Below are 14,215 nucleotides of genomic sequence, written 5' to 3' on the forward strand. Positions count from 1 at the left end.
CATCTCTTAAACTCGGTACCATTAAATTTTTCCGGTTTTTCTCCATGATTGATTGGTACATGAACATGGTTCTGGATAGGGACCGATGTAGGTGTAACAATAGGAGTACCACTGCCAGATGCAGTTTCAGTTGTAGTAGCCATAATCTCTGATTACAAAAATCAGAAAATATTAAAACACAAATTAATTTTTTAGTTACTAAAACCAGAAAATAATTATAACAACAAAATAATTTTATTTTCCTTGTTACTAAAACTAGAAAAATAAAATATCACAAGAATTTTCGGTAATACCAAATAATATTCTGAATTGTTAATGACACCAGTATCGTACTACTAGTAGTTGTCAAAGAAAAGAGACAGTATATTACTACTATCTGTCAAATAGCATAAATCACTATTTGTTTTTCCAACCAGAATATTAATTTGAAAACACAGAAAATTAAATACAATGAAGATACCCAAAAAGGAATCTGTCTTAAGATTGTTGGACAATCTTCACTGTATTTAAAAAGATTTAATTCTGTTGTGTACAAAACAACAACAAGAATAAAAGAAATAGAGAAAAGGAGAGAATATGTTTGATTACTAAAATCAAACTCGAAATAAAAATAAATAAATAAAAAAAAACAGATTTTATTTTGTTACAAAAATAAAATTAAAATCTGAATAAATAAACAAATAAAAACAACACTGAAAGTAATTAAATAACTTACTTGATTTAATTTCTTCGAATTATTTTTCTGATCAAGTCCAGTGTTTAACACTGTGTCCTTAAGACAGATTCGTCCTCTCCACGGTGCTTTCAGAATTCGGACGTCTATCTTCCAAGATGAAATGATCCACCACAAACAATAGCAGCACTACTAACTGTTTGCCTTACGAACACACTAAGTGTTTACACTCTTTCTTTCGGAAATAAAATGCAGCAAGATGAAGAATAGAATTAACAGAGGTGAAATACGAAATTTCTGAATGCAAAACATCAAATGAGGGTGGTCCTATTTATAGATGTGAAGGTGGCTCTTGGATTTGAATTGAACAGGTATGTGGCTCTTGGTTTTGAATTGAACATGTATGATACCTGTTGGTTTTTGAATTTCAAACAGATAGCAATTACGGGAAGGGCCCTGTTTGGGTGTGCACTAATTCTAAAACAGTTTATTTCTGTTTGAAAACGGGAAGGGCCCTGTTTGGATGAACAAAAAATCCAAACCAATTTAATTTGAATTCTGGATTTTATTTTAATAAAAAATAGAATTAAATTCAAATGTTTTTGGCCCAAAAAAATTAGAAGCCCAACCCGCCCGACCGGACGGACGGCGGCGGGCGCGCGCGTGTGGTGATTTTTTGGGTCCAATGGGTCTAGCCCATTTTGCCCATAACCTCTCCCTCTAAAACACTTGGGTACCCCTTGGGGCACACCTCAAGTATCTCACCCTAAGCCTTATAAACCCTTTCAAACCTTCCCACCAAATCAATGTGGGACAAGCCAATTTACAACCTTAAGGAATTTCCACCAAAACTCCATTTCCATGGAGCACACTTTGGCTTCAATTTCTCATTCACTCGGTAATGGTTTTGAGCAACCAAATATACAACGTGAATCACAACGCGGCATAGAACGCGTTACCACTTTGACCCGAGTAAATCGACACTCGGGGCCCACCTAAAAAATAGACCGAACTTAGGAAAAAATTCTGGTTTTATTCAGAATTTTATAACCATTTCCAACAAAAAGTTTATCCTATAATATTTAAACTATTTTTTATCTAAAAAAATAGACCAAAATAAATATGTGAATAGCAATGATATAAAAAATTCATTGTTACTAATAATGCGTTTCTTACTAAGAGATTTTTATTTCTCGTAATTTTTTTGCTATCTAAACAGAGTCTTAAGAAAAAAATATATTTTTTTTTATAAAAATTATAATTATCAAATTTTATTTATTCTTAGTAGTTAATACTTGCAAGGAAAAAAGAAGGGGAATTTTTTTTAAGGTCTCTATTATTAAAATTTTATAGGATAAATGACATGTAATATTTTCATAGTAGTTGCGATTCCTTAACATTTTTTTAGAGAAATTTTGATTCAGATAAATTTTGATCCAGAGAAATTTTAATCTAGAAAAATTTCAGAAATTTCAATCCAGAGAAATTTTGATCCAAATAAATTTCAAACAAAATTCTACATGTTTTGAAATTTCTCTGTTTGCTCAATTTCTATGAATTTCTCTATATTTTCAAATTTCTTTATATTTTAAAATTTTTTTGATTTGAAATTTCTCTGATTTTCTCATAACTTTATCTGTGTTGACCAAATCAATAAAAAATGTGTTTTGATTCAACTAGAGAAACAAGACGTTTGTTTTGTCAAAAAAATGTTTTACAGAAAATATTTTCCTCACTTTCCTGGCATCTGAAAAAGTTTTTTTTTTTTAATTTTTTTATGATCTAGAAAATAAACTTATTTGGTCTAAATTACTAGAACATTAATTTTGAGATTGCAAAAAGAGGTGGTTTGAGATATTCTAAATAAATATATTTTTTGACTTTTCATAAAAAAATTGTGTAAAAAAATAAAGAAGAGAGATTGATAGATATTGATTGATGTGACCTAAATAAATGTATATATAAAAAATATTTTTTTTTTTTTAGGGTATGGCTTCTGTCCAGTCCGGGATTGGACTGGACCGTGCTGTTGGGCCCATGGGGGCACACTAAGGATCCCGTTTTGATAATCTGAACTGCAATATGTAGAACTCGTCGAGTACTATATGCCTGTAAAAAATCACATTGATCGGATATCGATAGCTATATGATCAAATCAATTTTTTGTCAACCGTTAATTTGTTCACCGTCCAATTTTTTTAATACGAAACTGATTTGATCACATAGCTATAGATATCCGATCAACGTGATTTTTTACAAGCATATAGTACTCGACGCGTTCTACACATTGAACGGTTCAAATGATCAAAATGAGACCCGTTATGGGCCCCCACGGGCCCAACAGCACAATCCAATCCAATCCTTGACGGGACAGAAGTCATACCCTTTTTTTTAATACATACCAAACACAGAAAAGTTTTTTAAAAATATGTTTTAGGGCAAATTACACTATAATTTGGGACTCGTGTCACTTTAGTCCCTGACTTTTCAATTGTGACACATTTGATCCTGAATTTTAAATATTGTTCCAAATAAGGACAATTGAAGATACCATTGTTTAATTTCAAGGGCAAAATTGTCAATTTAATAAAATATAAACTAATTTGATAAAAATAAATATCAAAAAAATATTTCTAATTTTTTTAAAATTATTTTAATCCACCAATGATAAAATTATGTAAAATTGATAAAAATTAATAAAAATTACATGATTAATTTTTAAAAATTAATTTTACATGATCATCATCCAAACACATAATAAAAATTAATTTGGTAAAAAAAATAAATAAATATCTAAAAGATTTATCGATTTTATATAATTTTATTTTTAGTGGCTAAAAATAATTTTTAAAAATTAAAAAATATTTGTTTGACATTTATTTTTGTCAAATTAATTTATATTTTATCAAATTTACGATTTTTCCCTTGAAAAATCTAATGATATCTTTAATTATCCTTATTTGAAACGAAATTCAAAATTCATAGTCAAATATGTCACAATTAAAAAGTTAAACACTAAATTAACATAAACTCTAAATTATAAAAACTATTAATGTAATTCACCCTATGTTTTATATATAGCCGAAACAAATGAGATAGTGGAAAGTAGATATAAACCTTTCTATTTGTTTGGTTCCACAATAGACATCTTAGACTCTGTTAATGGCCTCAGCTGCTAGCTGTAATAGGAGGCGAGAGTGAACCATTTTTGGCCTACGAGCGTTCTGATTAGGCACTCGGTCGTGTCTTGAGGCCGCGTTGCACCACTGTTCCAGCACAGTATTGAAGACACGACCCCCGTCAAAAACCTTCGAAACTCAAACTCTCTCTCGTGAGTCTTCATCTCTCTCCAAAATTAGAGTCAAATACAAGGCAACAATTCAACATTCAAGCAATCAGCAACAAATGGCATTCCGAAAACGAGGCAATTGAGACGGATGTCGGAGCTTTGTGGATCTGTGTGGCAGAAGCGAAGAGATTGAAACCGTTCGATGCTTGGAGATAGCGAAGTCAAGAAGAAAGTATAGAGAGAGTGAGTATGACATATATATATATATATATATATAGAGTAGCGTATATTCATGTCTGAAGGCACGGTCTAAGATTAGAATATAATTGTAATCTCAATACTATTTAATAAATTATTAATTATCAATTATTAATTTAATATAATTGTAGTCTCAACCCTTCTTGTCTTAAAATTAAATTATCAATTATAAAGATGAAATTATGCCTTCAACCTGTAAATTCAAGTTTCTATACCAAGAAAATGGCATAGGCAAACAACTATTGTTGAGCTTTGGTAACCCACCATGAAACAAACTCAAAAACATCTATCTAAGTTTACAGAAGCGGTGGGAGTTTCCAATCAAATGAAGGGATTTGAAATTAAAGTTTATAAGAACATAGGCGAGTTTTCAAATGAAATTCAATTGAGGCCCAAATAATTTTATTTTAGTTTAATTACGTGTTTATGCGATCTTTAAGTTGTTGTTTTGTTCTTTCATTTACTGTCAACAATAAAGCAAAAAGTTTTGCAAGCGGGTAAAGAACAAAGTTTTCTAACAATCAAAACACATCCAAACTCAATGTTTGAACTTTCAAGGAAGGAGAAAAAAAGAAGCTTGAAAACAAAAACCTATTTGAAATATTTTTGACAAATTTTCTACCGACTTAAAAGCTTAGAAATAAAACGTCCACTGTTTAATTGAGATTGAGATGGGATCAACTCCAAAATATATTATTATTAACTCTAAAATTGGACATCTGTATGAAGTTACATGTCAAATAGAAGACTGATTATTGCAAAAGGGAAGCACTGTGTGCTGTACATGAAATCTTAAAAGTAATACAAAATATTATCAACCAACAAATCCAAAAAACAAATCTTTCAGGATTCAGAATTCAAACAACAAATCCAAACAACATAATCAACCAACAACAACGATCAAGAGCAGAGAAAGGGAAATTCAAGAGACAATGTAAAATACCTCTATTTTGGTGTTGAACGATAGGTCTTGAAGCCACTATTGGGAAATTAAAAAACAATAAAAAAAATTTGAGTTATTGACATAGAATGGTAAAGCTAAAGAAGTCTCAAGAAGGTCTATTAGTGTGTCTCCAATCTGGGAGTCCTTTGCATAATATATAAGACAATCAGTAGCGATGGGTCATCACTCATGTCCATTTATGTGTGTCCATCTCTCACCTCACCCTTTGCCTTCTTCTATGCAAACATTTCAACTGTCATATTTGTAATCTCTCAATCTCTTCTTCTGTGTATCTATGCTATTTTCATCTTACCCCTTCAAATACCAACCACCAATCTTATCATTCTCTGTAATAATTTTTAGCATAATAATCTTGTAATTTAAACATCTAATTGATTGTCTTTTGGGGTTTGAACTATCCTTAAATCACCCATGCAAGATTATTATACATTTTTTGTGTGTGCATAGAATCCTAGTATCTATATATACACACATAGTGAATACATTGCTTGATTATTCACGATGATTTCAAATGAGGGCACGTCGAAAGATTGTTCACTAAATAATTTGACCATTTCTATAATTAGAGGATGATTAGTCAGTTGCGCAAAGCATGGGGTTGCCAAATCAAAAAAAATATTGCAAATGAAAAAGAGAAAAAAAGATAAGTGTGTGCATGTTTGATTAGCAAGCCACAAAATTAAATACAGACACAGTTAGCAGAATTACTATTAAAGGGTTTTGACACATATGTATACTACTAACTAATGATGCGCTTGGAATGTGTCCTATGCATTCATAAACACTGGAATGTAGCCCATGCATTAATAGAGCGAGAAGACCAGCAAGAAAAAATTATGGGATGAAAAGTTTCTGCAGCAAGAAAAGTTTCTAGGCTGATAAGAAAAAAATAAAATTTTACCTGGGTTTCTTTGTAAGGCTATGTGCTTTGTTGCAAAGGAGGGGCTTTGTTTGCAGTTTCAAATCCTTAGACTATATCACATTTATACAAATAGATTATCATATCAAAACCCAAATAAAAATGTTAGATTCCCACACCCTCACATTTACACAAATCATATCACATTTTACACAAATAGAAAACCCAAATAAAACTCCTTGATTCTCACACCCTCTTCCAAAAAAAACCCTAACCCAACATGGTACAAATGAAAATACAACGGAACAATAACAAAGGAGAGGGAAAAAAAGTGAGAATTCAACCTTTTACATTGGAGTTGTGTGAATTGAGCTGTATAAAGGAAAGTCGGATGGTGCTAATGTGGTAGAGAGAGAGAGAGCTTGGGAAGAGGAAGAGGTGTGGTGAAAATGAGAGGAAGAGGTGTGAAAGAGAATGAAGTTTCAAATTTTGAAATCAAAATGAGGGTGAAAGAGAGAAGATGTCTGTGACATGTGAGAGTTAAGACATGTTTGAGATGTGAGAGACATGAGAGTTGGGTGGGAACCCAAATAGCTAAATCTGGACCATTCAAACTGAATAAAACTGATCTTAACCATTGAAATATCCCAATAAAACTCTTCTCAACTGTATTTAGGCTCTATTTGAAAATTGCTAACTTAGTTAATTTTCTAATTTTCGACCAAAAAAAAAGAATCTATAAAAAAATGATAAAATATTTTATAGTGATTTTAAAATTTTTAATTAGAAATTATAATTTTGAAACAGACTTTAAATTTATTTATTTTTTACACACCCAACCCAAAGAGCTAAAGGGCCGAGTCGACTCAATTTTTTTTCCACTCTCATTCAAACCATAATTCCCAAACGGGTTGCAAATCATAATTCGATTAGAAGCAGGTGAGTTTTTTTTCATCCAATCTTGTCAAGTCGGTCGACCAATGAATGATAAAATTGAGCCTCAACTTGTGAACTATACATAACACAATACTATCTTAGTTAAAAAAATGTTACATGAATCATCCAAAAGCACACAACATAGAAAAACCAAAGCAATGAAACCCAAGGATCTCAAAACTCAAAAACAGGTTCTAATTGCTTCTTTGAAATCAATGTTAAAGGGAAAATATAACTAAAATTAAACCCAAGGTTCATTAAATAAAATTAACTGTACTATTTTTTAAACAAAGATTACAACCAAATACTTAAGCATACATCCACATATATGAATGTTTCATAAGGGTAAAGTTTTGTCAAGATTTGGGGTTAGCAGTTCAGATTATACAGAATTAGAAATGAGCAACCAAACGAACCCCTAAGAAGTGAGGCAGTGACTTGAAGAATAAAAAAATGTTTCTAACAAATTGCTATCAAAATGGTGAGTTTTCTTACCTATCAAAATGATGTTGAGGTTTTCATTTTCTAGAGTTCCAAGAATTAAAAACCCATAATACCTTTTGTGGGTAACAAAACAGAGCAGAAAGAGAAGAAGAAAGAGATTACCTTGTGTTGGCTACATATTTTGTAAAAGCCAGTTACAGTTCGACACGTGACAGAGTAAGGGTAATAAAGGAAGGTTATTCAAGTCTTCAATCCTGATCGTACACGTGGCAATAAATATTGGTTCCCACATGATCTGAGTAACACTAGATCAATAACGGGATGCAAGATAACATAGTTTCAACGGTTATTCATATTCAAATTCAAGTACAAGAGGGAAGTTCAACTGCCAGTAATGGCGTAATGGAGCTACTTGTAAGGAAGCATGATCAGCGATCATGGAGGAGCAGTTCGACGGTTCGAAGTGCAGTTCGAAGGTCATCACTGACGAGTATAAATAGCAAGGCAGCCCCCAGAAGAAAAGGGGACTCAGATCATACAAATCAGTCATTTACTTCATATATTTTCTTTTCCAGTCTTTTACATTTTCAGTCTTTAAATACCTGTTCTTTAAATACCTGCACTTTAAATACCCGCACTGCACTTCGATTCATAGGAGTAGCTTCAAGTAAATTCAAGTAGATTGCTGTTGTAAACCTCTCCAAGGCTGAGTCTGGACCATTGTAAGTGTTCATTTTTATGAAATACTTCAATTGTTCTTCATATTACTGTTATTCCTTTTAATTTCTCCTAAGTCAAGCCACCAGTAAAAGTCCTATTCATTGAGGCTGAAAGAACTAAAACACAATCGTCTGGTAATTGGTTGGCAATCACAATTTCTGTAAGGACTGATTGATCCTTGCTGGCACGCTCATATTTACAAAAATACCCTTCGAAAAGCCAAAAAGTCAACATATATTTTTGGCACGCCCAGTGGGACCTAATTAAAAATGGCTAGAAGAAGACGACAAAGAGAAAATGAACGCTTGGAAGAAGGCGTGGAAGGAGAGGTAGAAATACCAAATGCAGAGGATAATGTGGTAACACATCCTGTGGAAACTCCTATATTGTCAGAACCTATGGTCGAACAGACCAGTACTTCTGGACAAGAACCATATGTTCATATTATTGGACGAAACCAAGGAATTGGACCATCCACTGTGCCATTTACTCAACCAACAAATCCATGGGATGGTTTAGTAGATGCCATGGGACAACAATTAATGAACACAATGGAAAGGTGGACAACATCCTTTTTGGATCGAATGAATAACCACCAACCAACAAACACAAGATATACGGAGGAAGTTGTAAATGTCCCCCAACAAAGATTGGCTAGAGAAAAACAGCCTATGCAAGTTAATGGACATCATAATGGTCAAACTAGTACCCAAAACTTTGAAAGACCATCACCTCAGTCTTGGTATGAACCCATTTCAAGGCCTATAGCAGGCCAAAATGCCTCAGTACTTAATAATGAAGCCACACAAGTTGGTGGATCTGGCCAAGTACAAGAAACTGGCATAAGAATGGTTACAAATCCCATGTTCGAAGCCATACCTGGCACAAGGGGGTACACTAATCCCTTATTCGAATTTACACCCGGGGGGTTTGAGGGTTTTCCTACAAATGGCAGAGACACAACACCTGTTCCAGCACCTTTTGCAGGTCCTTTCGCAGGTCATGCTCAAAGGGGTTACCCATACCCTCAACAGCAACCTGCACTGCAAGGACAACCAGCCCCAAATTTACCACCTTATGGACCAAGAGGACCACAAGCACAAGTTTGTCTACCAAATCCTGTGTTTGTCCCTCCAGTAGTGGTTCAGCAGGCACAAAATATGGTCCCTAGAGACCAGATTGCTGATATTGTTAGGGAGATATGTGGACCAATGGCTCGGGGGGTCCAGACTCCTATATACAGAAAACCATACCCAGAATGGGTAGATAGGGTACATGAATACCCAAGGGGATTCAGGATACCAGATTTTACCCTTTTTTATGGGACTGGAAATCAATCAACGATAGAACATATTGCTAGGTTTGCTGCTCAATGCGGTGAATTTACTAACCATGACTATATGAAACTGAGATTATTTCCAAATTCCCTAACGGGGGGAGCATTTGTTTGGTACATCAACCTTACACCTGGCTCCATTCAAAATTGGCAACAAATGGAAGAGGCATTTCATGCCCAATTCTTCCAATCAGAGCCAGAAGTATCTATGGCAGATTTGGCTAGATTGAGTCAAAGGCCTGAAGAAAAGGCTACTCAGTTTGTTGCCAGATTTAAAAGGGCTCGAAATAAATGTAGAGTCATCCTGCCAGAGCCAGAATTCATCAGATTGGCTCAAAATGGTTTAGAATTCAGGCTTCGAAAGAAGTTTGATTCAACTGAATTCAGAGATTTGGTCGAACTGACCTATAAGGTGTCTCGATATGAAGCATTATTAGAAGAGGAACAAGATCGAAATAATGCATCATATAAGACATATTATAGAGATCCTAATTATGAAATAGATGCAGCAGAGATTGTAGGCAAAGAACCTGTAATCTGTGAAGCATTAATTCATAAGGATACAACTATAGACCAGCAGTTTAAAAAGAAAGACTTTCACAGAAAATACTCTTTCGATTTAACAAAAGCAGATGACATCTTGGATCATTTGCTCGCGGCTAATTTCCTTAAGTTACCTAAAGGAGTAAAACTACCATCTCCAGATGAACTGAAAGGAAAAGTATACTGTAAATGGCATAATTCTTGGTCTCACTCGACTAAAAACTGCATTGTTTTTCGAGACAGGATCCAAGAACAGATTCGAAAAGGAAGTTTGAAGTTCTCAGCTAAAACAGAAAAAGCCATGGGAATTGACAGTGATCCCTTTCCAGAAGTTGGAGAGGCAGCAGCCAATGTCATTACATCAGACTTCCAGAACTTGTCCTTGACAGAATTGGAGGAAGTTAATGTGCAGATGCATGTTGCTAATCAAACCAACATCAAGAAGAATACTAGAAGCCCACCAGTTGTTGAACAGGGTTTCTCGCACCAAAGGGAACACTCTGATGAAGAATCACTGGATGATGATTCTTTAGAAGCAGCGGTGATGCAGAGAATGTGCCCCAGGTGCAGACTCAGTTACAAGTGGTTGAAGGGGCTTCCAACTGATGGGAAGCAATACTACAGGGATGTTCAGAGACGTCCTAAGTCAACCAATGCTTACAACAAAAGGCCGTATCCGGCTAGTGATAGGCAGAGACCACCAGTGGTTGAGCCTGTGGTGAACAGAATGCATGACAAAGGCAAGAAGCTCTTGCATGAATCCAGGCCACATAACTATTATAGAATGGAGAGTAGCCATTCTGAAAGAAAACTGAAGAGAGGTTCAGTTCATGGAATCAAAGCCAGAGATTGGCCCCCTAGACCAGTTTCACGCAGGACAGAAAATGGTCACCCTTATCGAAGGTCTGAATCAGATTCAAAACATGAGGACAAAACCAAGCACTTACCTTCACGGCCAGTTTCGAAGATGGCTTCGAAGGTAGAAAAGGGCAGATCAGCGTCTGAATCAGCAAGTTCATGGGTACCTGGAGTCCCAGACTGGTTTGTAATGCAAAACAAACCTAGAGAATTGCCTGTTCGAGGAGATGTTGTAAACCAAGGCAGGATGATCAGGCCTCCTATGGTGGCTCCGAATAACTGGGTGCTGCTTAAACACCCAAAGACAAGGGAACCAGACATGGTCCCAGTCATCTCAAGATCACAGAGAAGAAAAATTCAGCGCAGGTACACCCAGTATCAGAAAGATCTGAAGGAAAGTGGAGAAAATTCTTCACCAATCAAAACGGAAGGAAGGCAGAACCCAAAGTCAGACTATGCTCCAAAGCCAGTTCCACAGAGCAAAGTGGTCTGCAGCCGAGAACAGTTGGCCAAGGTTCATTCTGAACTGAAAACTAGAGAGAAGGCTAGTTTGGTAGGGTTGGAGAAAGCTCTGATGGAGACAGATAGTGAGACCGAAGAAGAGATTAGCATAAGCCAGAAGAAAGAGGTCGTGGAGGAAGAGATGTTCGAAGCCTTCATGGCTAAGCAAACGTTTCTGACTGAAGAGCCAGTTGAGAAAGATCCTTCGAAGGGATCAGTTAGCAATGAAATACCAGAATGCATCATGCAGGATGTTTCTGAGGGAGACGACCAAAGTAACCAAGAGGGGCAACAAGTACAGCCAGCCATCCAGTTTGGCTCATTTCCCCCAGTATCAGTGAACATGGTACACATACTACCACAGGAATTCCAAGCTGGAGATGAAAATCAAGAGGGCAGGAAGCTGATCCAGTTCAGATCTCTAGTGAAGACTCGCAAGCAAGTATGGTGCAAGATAATTTCGAAATGGTTACCCCGATGGAAGATGAATATGAAAGTGAGGAAGTGGTAAGCATCAATCTATCGTATCCATTTGAGTACCCCTCAGATTCGATGACACAGCACGTCAGGCCTTTGTACATCAAGGCTTTCTTTGATGGGATACAGCTGAACCGAGTCCTGATAGACAATGGGGCAGCAGTAAACCTACTCCCGAAATCTTCTTTGAAGAAACTAGGAAAAAAGAATCCCAGGTTGATACCAACCAGCACAACCATTGCTGGTTTTGCTGGAGATAAGCAAATGGCTCAGGGGATTCTACCCATTAATTTAAGTGTGGGAACCAGGGATTGCATGACAGCATTCTTCGTAATCGACAGTAATGCTAAATATAATGCTTTGCTTGGAAGGGATTGGATCCACACTAACAAATGTGTTCCTTCTTCTTTACATCAGAAAATCATGATGGCTTTAGGCAATGGAGAGACAGAGGAAATCGATGCAGATCCTCAACCCTTCATAGCCTGTGCAGACTTTGCGGAGGCTAAATTGTATATTGAGGGAGTGACACCGCTCAGTATACTGATGAAAGATGACAGTTCAGCCGAAGTGACGGCTGATGAGGAGGTGACACACCTGAAGCACTTAGTCCAAGAAAGTGCTGATGAAGAGGTTGTCCTTAGAGATGACAATGATGCCTGGTTATAGGCAAAGAGAGGAACCACAAGAAGCCAAGTCCTTGGCTTTGATTAAATTTTCAGCATTGGATATAAAAGCAATAGTCCAGAAAGTTCAGGAGCAAGAGAGAGAGGCCATGATAATTGGCTGCAAACAGCAGCAGCAACAGGCTAGAGTCTTGACTCTTGGTAAGTACTGTGCCTTGGACATTGAAACAAAAGTCCAGGAGATACAGGAAGAGGAAGCCTTGTGGACAGATTTTGTCTATGAGGAGGAGGGCAGAGATATTGAATTGAAGAACTTGGGGGCAGAACCAAGCTTGAAGATCACTTCAAAGGTAGAAGAAACCAGAGGGAGTTCTCATACACAAGACCCTTTAGAAGAAGTAAATCTAGGGGAAGGTTCTGTACAACAGCCCACTTATATAAGTGCTTGTTTGAATGCTCTGGACAGAAACCAGCTATTGGTTGTTCTGAAGAAATACAAAGATTGCTTTGCATGGTCTTATAATGAACTACCAGGATTGGATAGGTCATTAGTGGAACATAGGCTCCCCATGAAGCCTAATTTCAAGCCTTACAAGCAGAAACCAAGGAGGATGAGTCCAGAAGTAATTCAGAAGGTTAAGGAAGAGATCCTTAGACTCCTCAAGGCAGGTTTTATTAGAACAGCCAGGTATGTCGAGTGGCTATCTAATATTGTGCCTGTAGTCAAGAAGAATGGCAAAATGAGAGTATGTATCGATTTCAGAAACTTAAATCTGGCGACTCCCAAAGATGAGTACCCTATGCCTATAGTGGACTTGCTGGTAGACAGTTCAGCAGGTCACCAAGTCTTGTCAATGATGGATGGGCATTCCGGCTATAACCAAATCTGCATTGCAGAGGAAGATATCCACAAGACAGCATTCAGAAGTCCTGGGAATATTGGCACCTTTGAATGGGTTAAAATGCCATTTGGTCTAAAGAATGCTGGAGCTACATATCAAAGAGCCATGAACACTATCTTTCATGACCTCATTGGAGGGTATTTAGAATGTTATATTGATGACATTGTGGTTAAATCCCAATCCATGGAAGAGCACCTGTTTCACTTAGAAGCAGCCTTTGAAAGAATGAGGAGGTTCAAATTAAAGCTCAACCCTCTTAAATGTGCCTTTGGCGTATCATCTGGAAACTTCTTGGGTTATGTGGTACACAAGAAAGGAATACAGATTGACCAGAACAAAGCCAAAACCATCATTGCAGCCAGGCCTCCATCAAGTAAGAAAGAATTGCAGAAGTTCCTTGGACAGGTTAACTTTCTTCGAAGGTTTATTTCTAACACTGCAGGGAAAACTAAAGTATTTTCTTCCTTGTTAAGGCTGAAAGCTGAAGAAGAATTCGTGTGGTTAGCAGAGCATCAAATTGCTTTCGAAGGTATCAAAGCCTACTTGGCTAACCCTCCAGTGCTGATGCCACCAAAGGGGAACAAGCCCTTGAAGTTGTACATAGCTGCAGCAGAGGATTCATTGGGAGCCTTCTTGGCCCAAGACAACGAAGAAGGCAAGGAGCAAGCTATTTATTACCTTAGTAGGTTTTTAAATTCTTGTGAATGTAAATATTCAGCTGTTGAAAAGCTATGTCTTGCTTTATATTTTGCTGCAATAAAATTGAGATATTATCTTTTGCCTACAACTGTCTTGGTAATTGCAACCACAGATTTGGTTAAATATATGT

Source organism: Camellia sinensis, chromosome 8, assembly GCF_055761805.1.
Source record: "Camellia sinensis isolate YWXY chromosome 8, ASM5576180v1, whole genome shotgun sequence".
Lineage (NCBI taxonomy): Eukaryota > Viridiplantae > Streptophyta > Magnoliopsida > Ericales > Theaceae > Camellia > Camellia sinensis.